This window comes from Rhipicephalus microplus, chromosome X, assembly GCF_043290135.1.
Source record: "Rhipicephalus microplus isolate Deutch F79 chromosome X, USDA_Rmic, whole genome shotgun sequence".
Taxonomy (NCBI): Eukaryota; Metazoa; Arthropoda; class Arachnida; order Ixodida; family Ixodidae; genus Rhipicephalus; species Rhipicephalus microplus.
In genome coordinates this window covers 74,200,961-74,221,544 of record NC_134710.1, presented here as the reverse complement: position 1 = coordinate 74,221,544, position 20,584 = coordinate 74,200,961, and the positions used below count along the sequence as shown (strand labels likewise).

At 48.5% G+C, this 20,584-nt stretch overlaps 18 non-coding genes across 18 annotated transcripts; all 18 read right to left on the bottom strand.

Annotated features, from left to right (window-relative positions):
• Positions 1-5,362: 5,362 nt before the first annotated feature.
• Positions 5,363-5,435, bottom strand: TRNAR-ACG (transfer RNA arginine (anticodon ACG)). Its single transcript has one exon. It is a non-coding gene; the product is annotated as a tRNA-Arg (tRNA).
• A 1,802-nt stretch (positions 5,436-7,237) lies between these two features.
• Positions 7,238-7,310, bottom strand: TRNAR-ACG (transfer RNA arginine (anticodon ACG)). The gene has a single exon. It is a non-coding gene; the product is annotated as a tRNA-Arg (tRNA).
• Positions 7,311-7,410: 100 nt separating this feature from the next.
• Positions 7,411-7,483, bottom strand: TRNAR-ACG (transfer RNA arginine (anticodon ACG)). The gene has a single exon. It is a non-coding gene; the product is annotated as a tRNA-Arg (tRNA).
• Positions 7,484-7,931: 448 nt separating this feature from the next.
• TRNAR-ACG (transfer RNA arginine (anticodon ACG)) lies at positions 7,932-8,004 on the bottom strand. Its single transcript has one exon. It is a non-coding gene; the product is annotated as a tRNA-Arg (tRNA).
• Positions 8,005-8,245: 241 nt separating this feature from the next.
• On the bottom strand, positions 8,246-8,318 carry TRNAR-ACG (transfer RNA arginine (anticodon ACG)). The gene has a single exon. It is a non-coding gene; the product is annotated as a tRNA-Arg (tRNA).
• Positions 8,319-9,277: 959 nt separating this feature from the next.
• Positions 9,278-9,350, bottom strand: TRNAR-ACG (transfer RNA arginine (anticodon ACG)). The gene has a single exon. It is a non-coding gene; the product is annotated as a tRNA-Arg (tRNA).
• Positions 9,351-10,982: 1,632 nt separating this feature from the next.
• TRNAR-ACG (transfer RNA arginine (anticodon ACG)) lies at positions 10,983-11,055 on the bottom strand. Its single transcript has one exon. It is a non-coding gene; the product is annotated as a tRNA-Arg (tRNA).
• A 1,635-nt stretch (positions 11,056-12,690) lies between these two features.
• Positions 12,691-12,763, bottom strand: TRNAR-ACG (transfer RNA arginine (anticodon ACG)). The gene has a single exon. It is a non-coding gene; the product is annotated as a tRNA-Arg (tRNA).
• A 101-nt stretch (positions 12,764-12,864) lies between these two features.
• On the bottom strand, positions 12,865-12,938 carry TRNAC-ACA (transfer RNA cysteine (anticodon ACA)). The gene has a single exon. It is a non-coding gene; the product is annotated as a tRNA-Cys (tRNA).
• Positions 12,939-13,380: 442 nt separating this feature from the next.
• On the bottom strand, positions 13,381-13,453 carry TRNAR-ACG (transfer RNA arginine (anticodon ACG)). The gene has a single exon. It is a non-coding gene; the product is annotated as a tRNA-Arg (tRNA).
• Positions 13,454-13,550: 97 nt separating this feature from the next.
• TRNAL-AAG (transfer RNA leucine (anticodon AAG)) lies at positions 13,551-13,623 on the bottom strand. The gene has a single exon. It is a non-coding gene; the product is annotated as a tRNA-Leu (tRNA).
• A 261-nt stretch (positions 13,624-13,884) lies between these two features.
• Positions 13,885-13,957, bottom strand: TRNAH-AUG (transfer RNA histidin (anticodon AUG)). Its single transcript has one exon. It is a non-coding gene; the product is annotated as a tRNA-His (tRNA).
• A 427-nt stretch (positions 13,958-14,384) lies between these two features.
• Positions 14,385-14,457, bottom strand: TRNAR-ACG (transfer RNA arginine (anticodon ACG)). The gene has a single exon. It is a non-coding gene; the product is annotated as a tRNA-Arg (tRNA).
• Positions 14,458-15,388: 931 nt separating this feature from the next.
• On the bottom strand, positions 15,389-15,461 carry TRNAR-ACG (transfer RNA arginine (anticodon ACG)). Its single transcript has one exon. It is a non-coding gene; the product is annotated as a tRNA-Arg (tRNA).
• A 969-nt stretch (positions 15,462-16,430) lies between these two features.
• TRNAR-ACG (transfer RNA arginine (anticodon ACG)) lies at positions 16,431-16,503 on the bottom strand. Its single transcript has one exon. It is a non-coding gene; the product is annotated as a tRNA-Arg (tRNA).
• Positions 16,504-16,604: 101 nt separating this feature from the next.
• On the bottom strand, positions 16,605-16,677 carry TRNAC-ACA (transfer RNA cysteine (anticodon ACA)). Its single transcript has one exon. It is a non-coding gene; the product is annotated as a tRNA-Cys (tRNA).
• A 2,420-nt stretch (positions 16,678-19,097) lies between these two features.
• Positions 19,098-19,169, bottom strand: TRNAL-AAG (transfer RNA leucine (anticodon AAG)). The gene has a single exon. It is a non-coding gene; the product is annotated as a tRNA-Leu (tRNA).
• A 263-nt stretch (positions 19,170-19,432) lies between these two features.
• Positions 19,433-19,505, bottom strand: TRNAH-AUG (transfer RNA histidin (anticodon AUG)). The gene has a single exon. It is a non-coding gene; the product is annotated as a tRNA-His (tRNA).
• Positions 19,506-20,584: the final 1,079 nt, after the last annotated feature.

The window sequence follows — 20,584 nt, the reverse complement described above, 5'->3', positions numbered from 1 at the left end:
GAACGCTTGACTGGGATGCGCTTCCCCACCACCTTGTTAACGATGAGCCGCGTTGAGCAGTCTCGGTACGCCATGACAACCCCCTCTTTGATTATTTTCCCTAAGTTCACATAATCTAGGATGCACAGCAGAATTTCATGAGGCACCCTGTCAAAAGCCTTCTCGAGGTCGATTTGCAGCATTGCGACTCGCGCACCAATAGCGTCGCAACATTCGAGGATGCTCCGGGCTGCGTGTATATTCGTGAGGATAGTTCGACCTTTAATGCCGCACGTCTGATGCGGCCCCACGAGCTCCGTAATGACTGTTTGCAACCTTTTAGCTAAGATTTTCATGAATATCTTGTAATCTCCATTAGTGAGGCAGATTGGGCGGTAAGAATTTACTCTGCGCAGTGCAACGGGGTCTTCCGATTTTGGTATAAGAACAGTGTGAGATGATGAAAAGGACGGGGGTAATATTTTCAGCTCGAATGCCTCATTATAAACGTCGGCCAAGACTGGTGTTATTTCAAACTTGAAACACTTATAAAAGGCGGAAGTCAGACCATCAGGGCCAGGCGATTTCCCGGGATGCATACTTTCAATAGCACTGTTAACTTCCTCTTCTGAAATGGGTTCCTCCAATATTTCTTTTGTATTATTGTCAAGCTTTGGCATCAGCGGTAAAAAATCCTTTTTAAAACGATCGACATCAACTGGGCTGGCGGCGAATAAACCATTGAAGTGCTCAAAGAAAGCACGCTCGATAACATCTGCGTCATCGTTGACTTCACCCTCGTGTTCAATTTCTGTTATCTGATTACGACGCGCATGCCACTTTTCTGAGCTCAACGCCCTTTTTGACGGTGCTTCTTCCGTTATCAGTCGCTCGGCTCTTGCCCGAACCATAGCACCGCGGTATCTTTCGACATCGAACCGCTCAATTTTACTTTTCAACGCGCGAATATCTTCAAGAAACATGCCGGGCATTCTACATTCTTCGAGGAGCAATTTTTCCAGGTTTCTGCGCATGAGCGTTTCTTCTGCTCCTTTTTCTCTGCTTATAGTGCTCGAGCGTTCCAAAGCCTTCAATTTAACGACCTGCTTGAAGTTCTCCCATTTTTCTCTAAACGTCATTTTACTGCGAACTTTCATTTTTTCAACTTCCGTCATTACTTCCTCCATAAATTTTTCATCACTCAGCAAATTCGAATTCAATTTCCATAGTTGCCACTCGAAGGCCCTTTTCGTTTCTTTCGTGCTAGCTACTACAAAGCTAACCAAGCAGTGGTCACTAAATGAAACGGCGTTAACACGGTATGCCTTGCAAAGCGGTACCAATTCTACACTCACGTACGCCCTATCTAGTCGGGCATGGCTGGCTGCCTGAAAGTGGGTGTACTGCATAGTCCGGCCACCACCGAGACATTCAGCCACATCCTCCAAACCATGTTCTCTTACTATATCGCTTAAGACAGCCGTACTTGCATCCCTGTAATGTCGTTCGCTAGTTTTGTCTTTGGCTGAAAGGACGCAGTTGAAATCGCCAATAATGATTAGGAGCCTATTACAATTGGTATACTGCTTTAGTTGTTCGAAAAATATGCGTCTTTCGTCAGTGACAGTCGGTGCGTACAAGCATATTACGCGCCATTCCAATCCCGAAAACAAAAGATCGCAAACAATGAGCCGACCAGACGGACATGACGTTGAGGCTTCTACTTTAGCACCCAGACTCTGTCTGACGAACAAAACGCAACCGGAAGAAGTCCCTATGGCATGGCTAACTATAACAGAATACCGCGGCAAGAATTGGCGCACCATGCCCCCAGTTTCATCGTCGCCATGGACTTTAGTCTCTTGGACTGCCAGTATGTCAAGGTCGAGGTCACTTACTAGCCGATAAATCTGACATTGTTTTCTCCGTGAGGCCAGGCCACGCACATTTAAAGTGGCCACACGGATTGAATTTTCTATTTGCACCATTGTAAGGCTACGAAAAACCCAGGGGCATGGCGCTTACCTTACAACTGCAATTCCTTCCTGAACGCCTTGTCCCAGTACAGTCCTTAAGTTGGCGAAGGCGGCGTTTCCGCCGTCTTGCGCTCCGTCGAAATGTTTGGCCGTGGCCGGATGAGAGGCCGCCGAGCGGGAGTCGTTTTGGCGGGTGGTTCGTCCGGCGAGGCAGCAGTGGTGCTCTTGTCTTTTTTCCCTTCGTCACGGGGACGCTTCCCCGTCACAGTGCCACTGTCGCTTTCAATCCCAGTCATCAGTTCAGCCTCGGAGGGGGTCTCGTCTGCTGAGCCGAGACACGTGTCGCCGGTGCTGCTTGCATCCACCTTTTCACTACTTTCGCCTACGCCTTCGTATGGAAGCCCGGCGTCGGGCTTACCTGGTGCTTCACACACGCCCTCTTCTTGACGGCATGACGACCCATCTTCCACAGCAGAGTTCGGGTTAACTCCTGCTGTTTCTTCCGAGTCTGCTTCGTCCATGAGGTGTTCCAGTGCATCACTTTCCTGCGCTGGTCCGGTCACACTGGCATATGTCTTCGCGCAGTCGGCGTCATCGTGGCCGAAGCGGCGACAACGACTGCAGCGGGGTACTCGGCAGTCGCGACGTATGTGACCGGTACTCTTGCACCGTAGGCACAACGGTGCACGGCCTGGAACGACAACGAGAGTCAGCTCTCCGGCAATCTTGAGCTGGTGCGGAATGTCATCCACCTTGACGTCGGAGTGCAGCTTTAGTCCCACAGACCGTGTCGTTGAGCCCTTTTCTGTGATGCCCGGTGCTCGCCACTTCTCCCGTTTCACTTCGAACACTTTCCCATAGGGAGTCAAGGCAACACGCACGTCTTCGTCGGTCACGCCGTGCAGCAACCAGTGAAGCTTCAAGCGAACCTCGCGGTTATTTGGGTCAATGAGCAAACATGGGCGATCCTTTACCTTCACATCGATGGCGGAGAGCAACTTCCGAGCAGCCTCAGCACTCGTCAGTGTCACAGCCCATACGTGGTTCATTTGATACGCCCCCAACGCCAAAACGTCGTCGAGCGCACCAAGCTTGGCCAAAGTGTCCCGGTAATCTTCGACGCGGTGAGGCCGGGCTCTCGGATCACCATGCATGAAAACGGTATTCGCAGCGATGCGTCCGGAAGGCAAATTGGGCAAAATCACCTGATAATCGTCGGCGCTAGGCGCAAAAACCCTGTCACCGCGGCCCGGTCGGGCCGCTGATACCGCTCCGTCGGAGCCGAACATTCCGCGACCGTATCGCTCGAAAGCCGGAAGTGGAATGCTGCGCCACAGGCCCACGGCGTTCGAGCTTGAACAGGAACAGTTTCCAACAATAAAATAGGTCTTCTAATAGCACAACGCTCTAAGATAACGAAGAAACTGCGAAAAAAATTGTTCGAGCCTGCCAGAATTCGAACCTGGAATCTTCTTACCTGTAGTCAGACGCGTTATCCGTTGCGCCACAGGCCCACGGTCTTCGAGCTTGAACAGAAGCAGATGCCAACAATAAATTAGGTATTCTAATAGCACAACACTCTAACAGAGCGAAGAAACTGCGAACAAATTTGTTCGAGCCTGCCAGGATTCGAACCTGGAATCCTATTATCCGTAGTCAGGCGCGTTATCCGTTGCGCCACAGGCCCACGGCGTTCGAACTTGAACAGGAACAGTTGCCGACAATAAAATAAGTCTTCTAATAGCACAACACTCTACCAGAGGGAAGAAACTGCGAAAAATAAATTGCTCGAGCCTGCCAGGATTCGAACCTGGAATGTCCTGATCCGAAGTCAGACGCCTTATGCGTTGCGCCACAGGCCCACGGCGTTCGAGCTTGAACAGGAACAGTTGCCAACAATAAAATAAGTCTTCTAATAGCACAACACTCTAAGGGAGCGAAGAAACTGTGAAAAGAGTTTGTTCGAGCCTGCCAGGACTCGAACCTGGAATCTGCTGATCCGTAGTCAGACGCGTTATCCGTTGTGCCACAGGCCCGTGATGTTTTATCTTGAACAGGAACAGATGCCAACAATTAAATTAGTCTAATAATAGCGCCGCACTTAAATAGAGTGAAGAAACTGCGAAAAATAAAATGCTCAAGCCTGCAAGAATTTGAACCTGGAATCTCCTTATCCGAAGTCAGACGCGTTATCCGTTGCGCCACAGGCCCATGGCGTTCGAGCTTGAACAGGAACAGTCGCCAACAATAAAATAAGTCTTCTAATAGCACAGCACTCTAAGAGAGCGAAGAAACTGCGAAAAAATTTTGTTCGAGCCTTCCAGAATTCGAACCTGGAATCTTCTGATCCGAAGCCAGACGCGTTATCAGTTGCGCCACAGGCCCACGGCGTTCGAGATTGAACAGGAACAGCTGCCAACAATAAAATAAGTCTTCTAATAGTACAACACTCTAAGAGAGGGAAGAAACTGCGAAAAAAAATTGTTCGAGCCTGCCCGGATTCGAACCTAGAATCTTCTGATCCGTAGTCAGACGCGTTATGCGTTGCGCCACAGGCCCATACTTTCTTTCGTTAATGAATGAGATTATCACCAGTAAGTACACAGAACAGACTTCATCAGAAGTCGGGCAAACACACACAAGCGTCAAGAATAGGAAGCCACTCCGGAACGAGGTCAAAAGTCACGACAACACTGCGCACTTGAGGAGATCCTTCTCGGAAGACAGATCTCGTCGACCGTGGTGGCTCGGCGTGTCAATCGATCATGCTTTTTTTCCATAATGAATAAAGTCAACACCATAAACAAGTCGTAAGGAGTACTATCAGTCAGACTCTTTTTGAACGGAAGGAACCTAATACCATGGGCTGTGATTGGAAGTTCTTCCCTTAACATTCTTTTTAGAATGTCCCAAAAATAAAAAGCATCACGAATATGAATAAAACAATGCTCTATCGTCTCAGGTTAGCTGCAGAGTCTACAAATCACTGTGTAGGTTATGTATAATTATTTTTCATTCAGCCAAGTTTTGACTGGCAGCGTGGAAGTGTGCCGATTAAAGAAAAATGTTTTCGCTGAAGGAGATATACACATTCTACGTACACGAAATAATACAACGTGACCAGACAGAAGCGGCGTTCGAGCATGAACAGGAACAGTTGACACGCATTTCCGATGGAGGCGGAAATGTTGTAGGCCCGTGTGCTCAGATTTGGGTGCACGTTAAAGAACCCCAGGTGGTCTAAATTTCCGGAGCCCTCCACTACGGCGTCTCTCATAATCATAGAGTGGTTTTGGGATGTTAAACCCCACATATCAATCAATCAGGAACAGTTGACACAAAATAAAATAAGTCTTCTATTAGCACAACACTCTAAGAGAGCGAAGAAACTGCGAAAAATATTTGTTCGAGCCTGACAGGATTCGAACCTGGAATCTTCTGATCCGTAGTCAGACGCGTTATCCGTTGCGCCACAGGCCCACGGTGTTCGAGCATGAACAGAAGCAGTTGCCAAAGTTAAAATAAGTCTTTTAATAGCACAATACTCTAAGAGAGCGAAGAAACTACAAAAAGCAAATGCTCGAGCCTGCAAGGATTCGAACCTGAAATCTTCTGATCCGTAGTCAGCCGCGTTATCCGTTGCGCCACAGGCCCGCGGTGCTCGAGCCTAAACAGGAACACTTGCCAACTATAAGATAGGTCTTCTTATAGCGCAACACTCAAAGAGAGCGAAGAAACTGCAAAAAGAAAATGATCGAGCCTGCCAGGATTCGAACCTGGAATCTTCTTATCCGTAGCCTGACGCGTTATCTGTTGCGCCACAGGCCCGCGGTGCTCGAGCCTAGACAGGAAATGTTGCCAACAATAAAATAAGTCTCCTAATAGCACAATACTCTAAGAGAGCGAAGAAACTGCGAACAAAATTTGTTCGAGCCTGCCAGGATTCGAACCTGGAATCTTCTTATCCGTAGTCAGACGCGTTATCCGTTACGCCTCGGTCCCGCAGTGCTCGAGCCTAGACAGGAACAATTGCCAACCATGAGATAGGTCTTCTTATAGCGCAACACCCAAAGAGAGCGAAGAAACTACAAAAAGAAAATGCTCGAGCCTGCCTGCATTCGAACCTGGAAATTTCTGATCTGTTGTCAGACGCGTTATCCATTACGCCTCGGGCCCGCGGTGCTCGAGCCTAGACAGGAACACTTGCCAACCATGAGATAGGTCTTCTTATAGCGCATATCTCAAAGAGAGCGAAGAAACTACAAAAAAAACATGCCTGAGTCTGCCAGGATTCTAGCCAGGCATCTTCTCATCCATAGTCAGACGCGTTAGCCATTGCGCCACAGGCCACGGCGTTCGAGCTTGAACAGGAACAGTTTCCAACAATAAAATAAGTCTTCTATTAGCATAACACTCTAAGATAGCGAAGAAACTGCAAAAAAAATTTGTTCGAGCCTGCAAGAACTCGAACCAGGAATCTTCTGATCCGTAGTCAAACGTGTTATTCGTTGCGCCACAGGCCCGTGGTGTTCTAGCTTGAAGAGGAACAGTTGCCAACAGTCAAGTAAGTCACCTAATAGGGCAGCACTCACTTATAGTGAAGAAACTGCGAACAAAATTTGTTCGAGCCCGCCAGGATTCAAACCTGGAATCTTCTGATCCGTAGTCAGACGCGTTATCCGTTGCGCCATAGGCCCACGTTGTTTGAGCTTGAACAGAGGCAGTTGCCAAAGTTAAAATGAGTCTTCTAATAGCACAATACTCTAAGATAGCGAAAAAACAACAAAAAGAAAAGGCTCGAGCCTGCCAGGATTCGAACCTGGAATCTTCTGATCCATAGTAAGACGCGTTATGCGTTGCGCCACAGGCCCACAGTGCTCGAGCCTAGACAGGAACAGTTGCCAACTATAAGATAGGTCTTCTTATAGCGCAACACTCAAAAAGAGCGAGAAATTACAAAAAGAAAACGGTCGAGCCTGCCAGGATTCGAACCTGGAATCTTCTGATCCTAGTTAGACGGGTTATCCGTTGCCTCACAGGCTCGTGGCGCTCGAGCCTGAACAGGAACTGCTCCCAACTATAAGATAGGTCTTCTTATAGCGCAACACTCAAAGAGAGCAAAAGAACTAAAAAAATAAGCTCGAGCCTGCCAGGATTCGTTCTCCGTTGCGCCACAGGCCCACGGTGCTTGAGCTTGAACAGGAATAATTGCCAACCTTTAGATAGGTCTTCTTATAGCGCAACACTCAAAGAGAGCGAAGAAACTACAAAAATAAAATGCTTGAGCCTGCCAGGATTCGAACCTGGAATCTTCTGATCCGTAGTTAGACGCGTTATCCGTTGCGCCACAGGCCCACGGTACCCGAGCCTAGACAGAATTAGTTGCCAACTATACGATAGGTCTTCTTATAGCGACACACTCAAAAAGAGCGAGAAACTACAAAAAGAAAATGCTCGAGCCTGCCAGGATTCGAACCTGGAACCTTCTGATCCGTAGTCAGACGCGTTATCCGTTGCGCCACAGGCCCACGGCGTTCGGGCTTGAATACGAACAGTTTCCAACAATAAAGTAAGTCTTCTAATAGCACAACACTCTAAGAGAGCGAGGAAACTACGAAAAATATTCATTCGAGTGTGCCAGGATTCGAACCTGGAATCTCCTGATCCGTAGTCAGACGCGTTATCCGTTGCGCCATAGGCCCACATTGTTCGAGCTTGAACCGAAGCAGTTGCCAAAGTTAAAATAAGTCTTCTAATAGCACAATACTCTAAGATAGTGAAGAAACTACAAAAAGAAAATGCTTGAGCCGGCCAGAATTCGAACCTGGAAACTTCTGATTCATAGTAAGACGCGTTATCCGTTGCGCCAAAGGCCCACGGGGCTCGAGCCTAGACAGGAACAGTTGCCAACTATAGGACAGGTCTTCTTATAGCGCAACACTCAAAAAGAGCGAGAAACTACAAAAAGAAAACGCTCGAGCCTGCCAGGATTCGAACCTGGAATCTTCTGAACCGTAGTCAGACGCGTTATGCGTTGCGCCACAGGCCCGTGGCGCTCGAGCCTGGACAGGAACTGTTGCCAACTATAAGATAGGTCTTCTTATAGCGCAACACTCAAAGAGAGCGAAGAAACTACAAAAAAATATGCTCGAGCCTGCCAGGATTCGTTATCCGTTGCGCCACAGGCCCACGGTGTTTGAGCTTGAGCAGGAACAATTGGCAACCTTGAGATAGGCCTTTTTATAGCGCAACACTCAAAGAGAGCGAAGAAACTACAAAAAGAAAGTGCTTGAGTCTGCCAGGATTCAAACCTGGAATCTTCTGATCCGTAGTCAGACGCGTTATCCGTTGCGCCACAGGCCCGCAGTGCTCGAGCCTAGACAGGAACAGTTGCCAACCATGAGATAGGTCTTCTTATAGCGCGACACTCAAAGAGAGCGAAGAAACTACAAAAAAACACGCCCCAGCCTGCCAGGATTCCAACCAGGCATCTTCTCATCCATAGTCAGACACGTTATCCGTTGCGTCCACGGTGTTCGAGCTTGAAAAGGAACAGTTGCCAACAATAAAATAGGTCTACTTATAGCGCAGCACTCAAATGGGTTGAAGAAACTGCGAAAAATAAATTGCTCGAGCCTCCCAGGATTCCAACCTGGAATCTTCTGATCCGTAGTCAGACGCGTTATCCGTTGCGCCAAAGGCCCGCGGTGTTCGAGCTTGAAAAAGCAGTTGCCAACAATAAATTAAGTCTTCTAAGAGCACAACACGCTAAGAGAGCGAAGAAACTGCGAACAAAGTTATTCGAGCCTGCCAGGATTCGAACCTGGTATCTTCTGATCCGTAGTCAGACGCGTTAGCCGTTGCGCCACAGGCCACGGCGTTCGAGCTTGAACAGGAAGAGTTTCAACAATAAAGTAAGTCTTCTATTAGCACAAGACTCTAAGCTAGCGAAGAAACTGCGAAAAAAAATTGTTCGAACCTGCAAGAATTCGAACCAGGAATCTTCTGATCCGTAGTCAAACGTGTTATCCATTGCGCCACAGGCCCGTGGTGTTCTAGCTTGAACAGGAACAGTTGCCAACAAACAAGTAAGTCACCTAATAGCGCAGCACTCACTTATAGTGAAGAAACTGCGAACAAAATTTGTTCGAGCCCACCAGGATTCGAACCTGGAATCTTCTGATCCGTAGTCAGACGCGTTATCCGTTGCGCCACAGGCCACGGCGTAGGAGCTTGAACAGGAACAGTTGCCAACAATATAATAGGTCTACTAATAGCGCAGCACTCAAATAGGTTGAAGAAACTGCGAAAAATAAATTTCACGAGCCTGCCAGGATTCGAACCTGGAATCTTCTGATCCGTAGTCAGACGCGTTATCCGTTGCGCCACAGGCCCACGGCGTTCGAGCTTGAACAGGAACAGTTTCCAACAATAAATTAAGTCTTCTAATAGCACAACACTCTAAGATTGCGAAGAAACTGCGAAAAAAATTTGTTCGAGCCTGCCAGAATTCGAACCTCGAATCTTCTGATCCGTAGTCAAGCGTGTTATCCGTTGCGCCATAGGCCCACTTTGTTCGAGCTTGAACAGGAACTGTTGCCAACTATAAGATAGATCTTCTTATAGCGCAACACTCAAAAAGATCGCGAAAAACTAGAAAAAACGCTCGAGCCTGCCAGGATTCGAACCTGGAATCTTCTTATCTGTTGTGCCACTGCCCCCGACTGGTGGAAGTTGGGCATGTGCCATTCATTCGTTGTGAACAGTTTTTTCGAGCACACACACACAGACACACACACACACACACACACACACACACACATATATATATATATATATATATATATATATATAGAGAGAGAGAGAGAGAGAGAGAGAAAATAACGGGATTTAACAGACAGTAATGCCAAGGAATGTACAGGGGAAGTTATTAGAACCAATGGAATGTAAATAAAAAGAAAGAAAAATGGGTGAAGGCTGCTATGACAGCTGAGTGGTTAGAGCATCGAACACGTTATTCGAAGGTCATAGGGTAGATTCATGCTCACGGCTGGTTATTTTTTCACCCACAGTTCTTTCTTCTTATTTACATTCCATTGCTTCTAATAACTTCCCCTGTACATTCCTTGGCATTGCTGTCTGTTAGATCTCATTATGATCGTGTCAACAAACGCAAAAACGAGCCCGTAGGTATACACTTCTTCCCCTTATTCATTAACGAGGGTCTCGTACTGGCAGTCTTGGTGTCATTAGATTGTATACGAGGGACCATTAATCAGCTGCCTGCTCGTAATAAGTTCACGTGCTACGTGACGCCAAACATGCGCATAAAAGTGTGTTTCACACTCTTCGCTTGGCTTATAGATGGCGCTGACTGACACTCCTACTTCTAAATTCACATAGAAACCCAAATAAGTGCATGGAGGGAAGGCTGCTGTGATAGCTGAGATTCCACTTCCGGCTTTCGAGCGATATGGTCGCGGAGGGTTTTTGCGCTAGCGCCGACGATTATCAGGTGATTCTGCCGAATCTGCCTTCCGGACGTATCGTTGCCAATACCGTTTTCATGCATGGTGATCCGAGAGCCCGGCCTTACCGCGTCGAAGATTACTGGGACACTTTGGCCAAGCTTGGTGCGCTCGACGACGTTTTGGCGTTGGGGGCGTATCAAATGAACCACGTATGGTCTGTGACACTGACGAGTGCTGAGGCTGCTCGGAAGTTGCTCTCCGCCGTCGTTGCGCCACAGGCCCACAGCGTTCGAGCTTGAACAGGAACAGTTGCCAACAATAAAATAAGTCTTCTAATAGCACAACACTTTACAAAAGCGAAGAAACTGCGAAAAATATTTGTTCGAGCATGCCAGGATTCGAACCTGGAGTCTTCTGATCCGTAGTCAGACGCGTTATCCGTTGCGCCACTGGCCCGCGGTGCTCGAGCCTAGGCAGGGACAGTTGCCAACTATAGGATAGGGCTTCTTATGGCTCAACACTCAAAAAGAGCAAAAAACTACAAAAAGAAAATGTTCGAGCCTGCCAGGATTCGAACCTGGAATCTTCTGATCCGTAGTCAGACGCGTTATCCTTTGCGCCACAGGCCCGCGGTGCTCGAGCCTTGACAGGAACAGTTGCCAACTATAGGATAGGTCTTCTTATGGCACAACACTCAAAAAGAGCGAAAAATTACAAAAAGAAAATGTTCGAGCCTGCCATGATTCGAACCTGGAATCTTCTGATCCGTAGTCGGACGCGTTATCTGTTGCGCCACAGGCCCGTGGTGCTCGAGCCTGGACAGGAACAGTTGCCAACTATAAGATAGGTCTTCTTATAGCGCAACACTCAAAGAGAGCGAAGAAACTACAAAAAAAACATGCCCGAGCCTGCCAGGATTCCAACCAGGCATCTTCTCATCCATAGTCAGACGCGTTAGCCGTTGTGCCACAGGCCACGGCGTTCGAGCCTAACAGGAACAGTTTCCAACAATAAAATGAGTCTTCTAATAGTACAACACTCTAAGATATCGAAGAAACTGCGAAAAAAATTTGTTCGAGCCTGCAAGAATTTGAACCTGGAATCTTCTGACTCGTAGTCAAACGTGTTATCAGTTGCGCCAAAGGCCCGTGGTGTTCTAGCTTCAACAGGAACAGTTGCCAACAATAATATAGGTCACCTGATTGCGCAGCACTATATTATAGTGAAAAAACTGAGAATAACATTTGTTCGAGCCCGCCAGGATTCGAACCTGGAATCTACTGATCCTTATTCAGACGCGTTATTCGTTGCGCCACAGGCCACGGCGTTCGAGCTTGTACAGGAACAGTTTCCAACAATAAAATAAGTCTTTTATTAGCAAAACACTCTAAGAGAGTGAATAAACTGAAAAAAAGTTTGTTCAAGCCTGCCAGGATTCGAACCTTGAATCTTCTGATCCGTAGTCAGACGCGTTATCCGTTGCGCCATAGGCCCATGGTGTTCGAGCTTGAACAGGAACAGTTGCCAAAAATAAAATAAGTCTTCTAATAGCACAACATTTAAGAGAGCGAGGAAATTGCGAAAAATATTTATATGAGCATGCCAGGATTCGAACCTGGAATCTTCCGATCCGTAGCCAGACGCGTTATCCTTTCCGCACTAGGCCCACGTTGTTCGAGCTTGAACAGAAGCAGTTGCCAAATTTCAAATAAGTCTTCCAATAGCACAATACTCTAAGATAGCGAAAAACTACAAAAAGAAAATGTTCTAGCCTGCCAGGATTCGAACCTGGAATCTTCTGATCCATAGTAAGACGCGTTATGCGTTGCGCCAAAGGCCCACCGTGCTCGAGCCTAGGCAGGAACAGTTTCCAACTATAAGATAGGTCTTCTTATAGCGTCTTCTTATAGCGACACACTCAAAAAGATCGAGAAACTACAAAAAGAAATTCCTTGAGCTTGCCAGGATTCAAACCTGGAATCTTTTGATCCTAGTCAGACGCGTTATCCGTTGTGCCACAGGCCCGTGGCGCTCGAGCCTGGACAGGATCTGTTGCACTATAAGATAGGTCTTCTTATAGCGAAACACTCAAAGAGAGCGAACAAACTGCAAAAAAATATGCGCGAGCCTGCCAGGATTCGTCATCCGTTGCGCCACAGGCCCACGGTGCTTGAGCTTGAACAGGAACAATTGCCAACCTTGAGGTAGGTCTTCTTATAGCGCAACACTCAAAGAGAGCGAAGAAACTACAAAAAGAAAATGCTCGAGCCTGCCAGGATTCGAACCTAGAATCTTCTGATCCGTAGTCAGACGCGTTATCCGTTGCGCCACAGGCCCGCGGTGCTCCAGCCCAGAAAATAACAGTTGCCAACTATAAGATAGCTCTTCTTATAGCGCAACACTCAAAGAGAGCGAAGAAACAACATAAAAGAAAATGCTCGAGCCTGCCAGGATTCGAACCTGGAATCTTCTGATCTGTAGTCAGACGCGTTATCCGTTGCGCCACAGGCCGGCGGTGCTCGAGCCTTGACAGGAACAGTTGCCAATCATGACATAGGTCTTCTTATAGCACAACACTAAAAGAGAGCAAAGAAAATACCAAAAAACATGCCAGAGCCTGCCAGGATTCCCACCAGGCATCTTCTCATCCATAGTCAGACGCGTTATCCGTTGCGCCCATGGTGTTCGAGCTTGAAAAGGAACAGTTGCCAACAATAAAATAAGTCTACTTATAGCGCAGCACTCAAATAGGTTGAAGAAACTGCGAAAAATAAATTGCACGAGCCTGCCAGGATTCGAACCTGGAATCTTCTGATCCGTAGTCAGACGCGTTATCCGTTGCGCCCCAGGCCAACGGCGTTCGAGCTTCAACAGGAACAGTTGCCAACAATAAAATACGTCTTTTAATAGCACAACACTCTAAGAGAGCGAAGAAACCGCGAACAAAATTTGTTCGAGCCTGCCAGGGTTCGAACCTGGAATCTTCTGTTCCGTAGTCAGACGCGTTATCCGTTGCGCCACAGGCCCACGGCTTTCGAGCTTGAACGGGAACTGTTTCGAACAATTAAATAACTCTTCTAATAGCACAACACTCTAACAGAGCGAAGAAACTACAAAAAATGCTCGAGCCTGCCAGGATTCGAACCTGGAATCTTCTGATCCTTAGTCAGACGCGTTATCCATTTCGCCACAGGCCCGTGGCGCTCTAGCCTAGACAGGAACAGTTGCCAACTATAAGATAGGTCTTCTTATAGCGCTACACTCAAAAAGAGCGAAAAACTACAAAAAATGCTCGAGCCTGCCAGGATTCAAACTTTTCATCCGTAGTAGGACGCATTATCCGTTGCGCCACAGGCCCGCGGTGCTCGAGTCTGGACGGTAACAGTTGCCAACTATAAGATAGGTCTTCTTATAGCGAAACACTCAAAGAGAGCGAAGAAACTACAAAAAAACATGCTCGAGCCTGCCAGGATTCGAACCTGGAATCTTCTGATCCATAGTCAGACGCGTTATCCGTTGCGCCACAGGCCCGCGGTGCTCGTGCCTGGACAGCAACAGTTGCCAACTATAAGATAGGTCTCCTTATAGCGCAATACTCAAAGAGTGCGAAGAAACTACAAAAAGAAACTGCTCGAGCCTGCTACGATTCGAACCTGGAATCTTCTGATCCGTAGTCTGACGCGTTATCTGTTGCACCCACGGTGTCCGAGCTTAAAAAGGAACAGTTGCCAACTTTGAGATAGGTCTTCTTACAGCGCAGCACTCAAAAAGAGCGAAAAAACTAAAAAAAAGAAAATGCTCGAGCCTGGAATTTTCTGATTCGTAGTCAGACGCGTTAGCTGTTGCGCCACAGGCCCGCGGTGCTCGAGCCTGGTCAGGAACAGTTGCCAACTATAAGATAGGTCTTCTTACAGCGCAACACTCAAAGAGAGCGAAGAAACTGCAAAAAGAAAATGATTGGGCCTGCCAGGATTCGAACCTGGAATCTTCTGATCCGTAGTCAGACGCGTTATCCGTTGTGCCACAGGCCCGTGGCGCTCGAGCCTGGACAGGAACTGTTGCCAACTATAAGATAGGTCTTCTTATAGCGCAACACTCTAAGAGAGCGAAGAAACTACAAAAAAATATGCTCGAGCCTGCCAGGATTCGTTATCCATTGCGCCACAGGCCCACGGTGTTTGAGCTTGAACAGGAACAATTGCCAACCTTGAGATAGGTCTTCTTATAGCGCAACACTCAAAGAGAGCGAAGATACTACAAAAAGAAAATGCTCGAGCCTGCCAAGCTTCGAACCTGGAATCTTCTGATCCGTAGTCAGACGCGTTATTCGTTGCGCCAAAGGCCCGCGGTTCTCGAGCCTAGAAGGGATCAAGTGCCAACTATAAGATAGGTCTTCTTATAGCGCAACACGCAAAAAGAGCGAAGAAACTAGAAAAAGAAAATGCTCGAGCCTGCAAGGATTCGAACCTAGAATCTTCTGACCCGTAGTCAGACGCGTTATTCGTGTCGCCACAGGCCCGCGGTGATCGAGCCTAGACAGGAACAGAGCCCAACCATGAGATAGGTCTTCTTATAGCGCAACAGTCAAAGAGAGCGAAGAAACTACAAAAAAAACATGCCCGAGCCTGCCAGGATTCCAACCAGGCATCTTCTCATCCATAGTCAGACGCGTTATCCGTTGCGCCCATGGTGTTCGAGCTTGAAAAGGAACAGTTGCCAACAATAAAATAAGTCTACTTATAGCGCAGCACTCAAATAGGTTGAAGAAACTGCGAAAAATAAATTGCTCGAGCCTGCCAGGATTCGAACCTGGAATCTTCTGATCCGTAGTCAGACGCGTTATCAGTTGCGCCGCAGGCCAACGGCGTTCGAGCTTCAACAGGAACAGTTGCCAACAATAAAATACGTCTTTTAATAGCACAACACTCTAAGAGAGCGAAGAAACTGCGAACAAAACTTGTTCGAGCCTGCCAGGGTTCGAACCTGGAATCTTCTGTTCCGTAGTCAGACGCGTTATCCGTTGCGCCACAGGCCCACGGCTTTCTAGCTTGAACGGGAACTGTTTCGAACAATAAAATAACTCTTCTAAAAGCACAACACTCTAAGAGAGTGAAGAAACTGCAAAAAAATTTGTTTGTGCCGGCCAGAATTCGAGCCTGGAATCTTGTGATTCGTAGTCAGACGCGTTATCCGTATCGCCACAGGCCCACGGTGTTCGAGCTTGAACACGAACAGTTTCCAACTATAAAATAAGTCTTCTAATAGCACAACACACTAAGAGAGCGAAGAAACTGCGAAAAAACTTTGTTCGAGCCAGCCCGGATTCGAACCTGGAATCTTCTGATCCGTAGTCGGGCGCGTTATCGGTTGCGCCACATGCCTACGGCGTTCGAGCTTGAACACGAACAGTTGCCAACAATAAAATAAGTCTTCTAGTAGCACAACACTCTAAAAGAGGGAAGAAACTGCGAAAAGTATTTGTTCGAGCCTGCCAGGATTCGAACCTTGAATCTTCTGATCCGTAGTCACACGTGTTATCCGTTGCGCCATAGGCCCACGGTGTTCGAGCTTGAACAGGAACAGTTGCCAACAATAAAATAAGTCTTCTAATAGCACAACACTCTAAGAGAGCGAGGAAATTGCAAAAAATATTTATTCCAGCGTGGCAGGATTCGAACCTGGAATCTCCTGATCCGTAGTCAGACGCGTTATCCATTGCGCCATAGGCCCACGTTGTACGAGCTTGAACAGAAGCAGTTGCCAAAGTTGAAATAAGTCTTCTACTAGCACAATACTCTAAAATAGCGAAGAACCTACAAAAAGAAAATGCTCGAGCCTGCCAGGATTCAAACCTGGCGTCTTTTGATCCATAGTAAGACGCGTTATCCGTTGCGCCACAAGCCCACGGCGCTCGAGCCTAGACAGGAACAGTTGCCAACTATAGGATAGGTCTTCTTATAGCGCAACACTCATAAAGAGTGAGAAACTACAAAAAGGAAATGCTCGAGCCTGCCAGGATTCGAACCTGGAATCTTCTGATCCGTAGTCAGACGCGTTATCCGTTGCGCCACAGGCCCGCGGTGCTCGAGCCTAGACAGGGTCAGTTGCCAACTATATGATAGGTCTTCTTATAGCGCAACACGCAAAGAGAGCGAAGAAACTACAAAAAGAAAATGCTCGAGCCTGCCAGGATTCGAACCTGGAATCTTCTGATCTGTAGTCAGACGCGTTATCCGTTGCGCCACAGGCCCGCGGAGCTCGAGCCTAGACAGGAACAGTTGCCAACCATGAGATAGGTCTTCTTATAGCGCAACAGTCAAAGAGAGCGAAGAAACTACAAAAAAAACATGCCCGAGCCTGCCAGGATTCCAACCAGGCATCTTCTCATCCATAGTCAGACGCGTTATCCGTTGCGCCCATGGTGTTCGAGCTTGAAAAGGAACAGTTGCCAACAATAAAATAAGTCTACTTATAGCGCAGCACTCAAATAGGTTGAAGAAACTGCGCAAAATAAATTGCTCGAGCCTGCCAGGATTCGAACCTGGAATCTTCTGATCCGTAGTCAGACGCGTTATCCGTTGCGCCCCAGGCCAACGGCGTTCGAGCTTCAACAGGAACAGTTGCCAACAATAAAATACGTCTTTTAATAGCACAACACTCTAAGAGAGCGAAGAAACTGCGAACAAAACTTGTTCGAGCCTGCCAGGGTTCGAACCTGGAATCTTCTGTTCCGTAGTCATACGCGTTATCCGTTGCGCCACTGGCCCACGATGTTCGAGGTTGAACACAAGCAGTTGCGAAAGTTAAAATAAGTCTTCCAATAGCATGTAGTGCCATCATCACCATCATCATTTTTTCTATCACCGCGCCGCGTCTCTCGCGCAGCTGGCGCTAGCTCGAGCTGCGCTAGAATTAGAACGAGCTCACGCACCTGGCGCGTCGGACGTGGACAGCCACCGCGGCTCCACTTCAGGCGTGGAATAAAGTGGCGAGATTAGCACGGCCCCGTCTGCCGCCTTCGACGCCGTCTCACGTCTCTCTTCTCTCGCCGCTACATTGGTGACCCGGAGAACACGCCCTTCGCCGAGCGGCCTGCGGCCATGTTCCCGCAACTCTGCCCGCCAGTGCCGCCTTTCCAATCGACCTACCCCAAGGTTTGGTTAATGCAGCTCGATGCCGTTCTGGCGGTGAATGGCGTCACGGACCAGCCGCTGATGCACGCTATTCTTCATGACGCCCTTCCGGTAGAGTTGCGTCATCTCGCTGCCACTTCAAGCACCAGCCCGCAGCCTTATGATGCCCTCTGCACTGCGGTGCTCGCCCGCAATGGCCTCACGTACCAACCGCTTCTAGGGGCCCGCAACTTTGGTGTTGTCACTGCGTCGCAACGTGTGCTACCAACCGTGACCCCACCAGACTTCATGACGGCCACCCTGTCGCCCGCCTCGGAGCCTGGCACAGGTGACCTTTCACCCGTTATTGACCTCCCGACTTCCTCTCGTCTGGCCACTAGCGACGCGTGTCCCGCGTACGAACTGCGTACACCATCTGTAGAGCCAACTGAACTATCTACGACATCTGTCGAGCCAAGTGAACTGTCTCCGACCCCTGTCTAGCCAACTGAAGTGCCTACGACATCTGTGGAGCCAACTCAACTGCCTACGACATCTGTTGAGCCAACTGAGCTGCCTACGACGTATGACCAGCCAACTGAACTGTCTATGACGTCTGTCAAGTCAACCGACCTAACTACAACCACTGTGGAGCCAACTGAAAGCATGGGAACAAGCACTGCCACCAGTCCACCAGCGTCGAATACCTCGACAGTGACTGAGGCGACAACTGAACCTGTCTTTCCTGCACAGCCTCCCATGACGCCATTTCCCGTGGTCCGCGTATTCGGCACGGCGACGAACAAGTCACAACCGCTGCCTGCGGACGGCGTGTGTGACTACACCTTCTACGACGGCCTCTACGACACAGGCCCGTTTGACACGTTTTAAAGCCCGCACTTTAGTGCACCAGTTGAGCACGTTCTCAGTCACGCGTCGCTTCACAGCGTCACTGAGTACGGCCTCTCTTTCGCCTACAGAAACCCATCACAAGTGGCGCGAGACCTCGAAATTCCAGAGGTGCTTTCCACGGTTGAAGACCTCTGAGACCGAGCCATCCGTCATTACGGATTTCTTTCCATCGAGCGCTTACTTCTTCGTCCACTGCGCAACTCTCAGTGTCGCCCACCAGAGACCCACTGGTTCCCGATGGTCACTACACGTTGACAAACTGGACTTGCCAAAGGAACACTTTATGGACTGCCGTTTATGTACATAGCATTTGTCGCCCTCTTTCTTTTTTTTTCATATGCCTTCAAATCGCGCAAAGCGCTAGGGGGGGAGCCCTGTAGTGCCATCATCACCATCATCATTTTTTCCATCACCGCGCCGCGTCTCTCGCGCAGCTTGCGCTAGCTCGAGCTGCGCGAGAATGAGAACGAGCTCACGCACCTGGCGCGTCGGACGTGGACAGCCACCGCGGCTCCGCTTCAGGCGTGGAATAAAGTGGCGAGATCAGCACGGCCCCGTCTGCCGCCTTCGACGCCGTCTCACGTCTCTCTTCTCTCGCCGCTACAAGCACAATACTCTAAGAGAGCAAAGAAACTACAAAAAATGCTCGAGCCTGCCAGGATTCGAACCTGAATCTTCTGATCCTTAGTCAGACGCGTTATCCATTTCGCCACAGGCCCGCGGCGCGCTAGCCTAGACAGGAACAGTTGCCAACTATAAGATAGGTCTTCTTATAGCGCAACACTCAAAAGAGCGAAAAACTACAAAAACAAATGCTCGAGCCTGCCAGGATTCAAACTTCTGATCCGTAGTAGGACGCATTATCCATTGCGCCACAGGCCCGCGGTGCTCGAGTCTGGACGGTAACAGTTGCCAACTATAAGATAGGTCTTCTTATAGCAAAACACTCAAAGAGAGCGAAGAAACTACAAAAAAACATGCTCGAGCCTGCCAGAATTCGAACCTGGAATCTTCTGATCCATAGTCAGACGCGTTATCCGTTGCGCCACAGGCCCGCGGTGCTCGTGCCTGGACAGCAAGAGTTGCCAACTATAAGATAGGTCTTCTTATAGCGCAATCTACATTCCATTGCTTCTAATAACTTCCCCTGTACATTCCTTGGCAATACTGTCTGTTAGATCTCATCAATATTGTGTCAACAAACGCAAAAACGAGTCCTTAGGTATACACTTCTTCCCCTTATTCATTAACGAGGGTCTCGTACTGGCAGTCTTGGTGTCATTAGGTTGTATATGAGGGACCAATAATCAGCTGCCCGCTCGTAATAAGTTCACGTGCTACGTGACGCCAAACATGCGCATAAAAGTGTGTTTCACGCTCGTCGCTTGGCTTATAGATGGCGCTGACTGACACTCCTACTTCTAAATTCACATATAAACCCAAATAAGTGGATGGAGGGAAGGCTGCTGTGATAGCTCGGATTCCACTTCCGGCTTACGAGCGATACGGTCGCAGAGGGTTTTTGCGCTAGCGCCGACGATTATCAGGTGATTCTGCCAAATCTGCCTTCCGGACGTATCGCTGCGAATACCGTTTTCATGCATGGTGATCCGAGAGCCCGGCCTTACCGCGTCGAAGATTACCGGGACACTTTGGCCAAGCTTGGTGCGCACGACGACGTTTTGGCGTTGGGGGCGTATCAAATGAACCACGTATGGGCTGTGACACTGACGAGTGCTGAGGCTGCTCGGAAGTTGCTCTCCGCCGTCGTTGCGCCAAGGGCCAACAGCGTTCGAGCTTGAACAGGAAAAGTTGCCAACAATAAAAAAAGTCTTCTAATAGCACAACACTCTGAGAGAGCGAAGAAACTGCGAAAAAAATTCGTTCGAGCCTGCCAGTATTTGAATCAGGAATCTTCTTATCCGTAGTCAGACGCGTCATCCTTTGCGCCACAGTCCCACGGCATTCGAGCTTGAACAGGAACAGTTGCCAACAATAAAATGAGTCTTCTAATATCACAACACTTTACAAAAGCGAAGAAACTGCGAAAAACATTTGTTCGAGCATTCAAGGATTCGAACCTTGAGTCTTCTGATCCGTGGTCAGACGCGTTATCTGTTGCGCCACGGGCCCA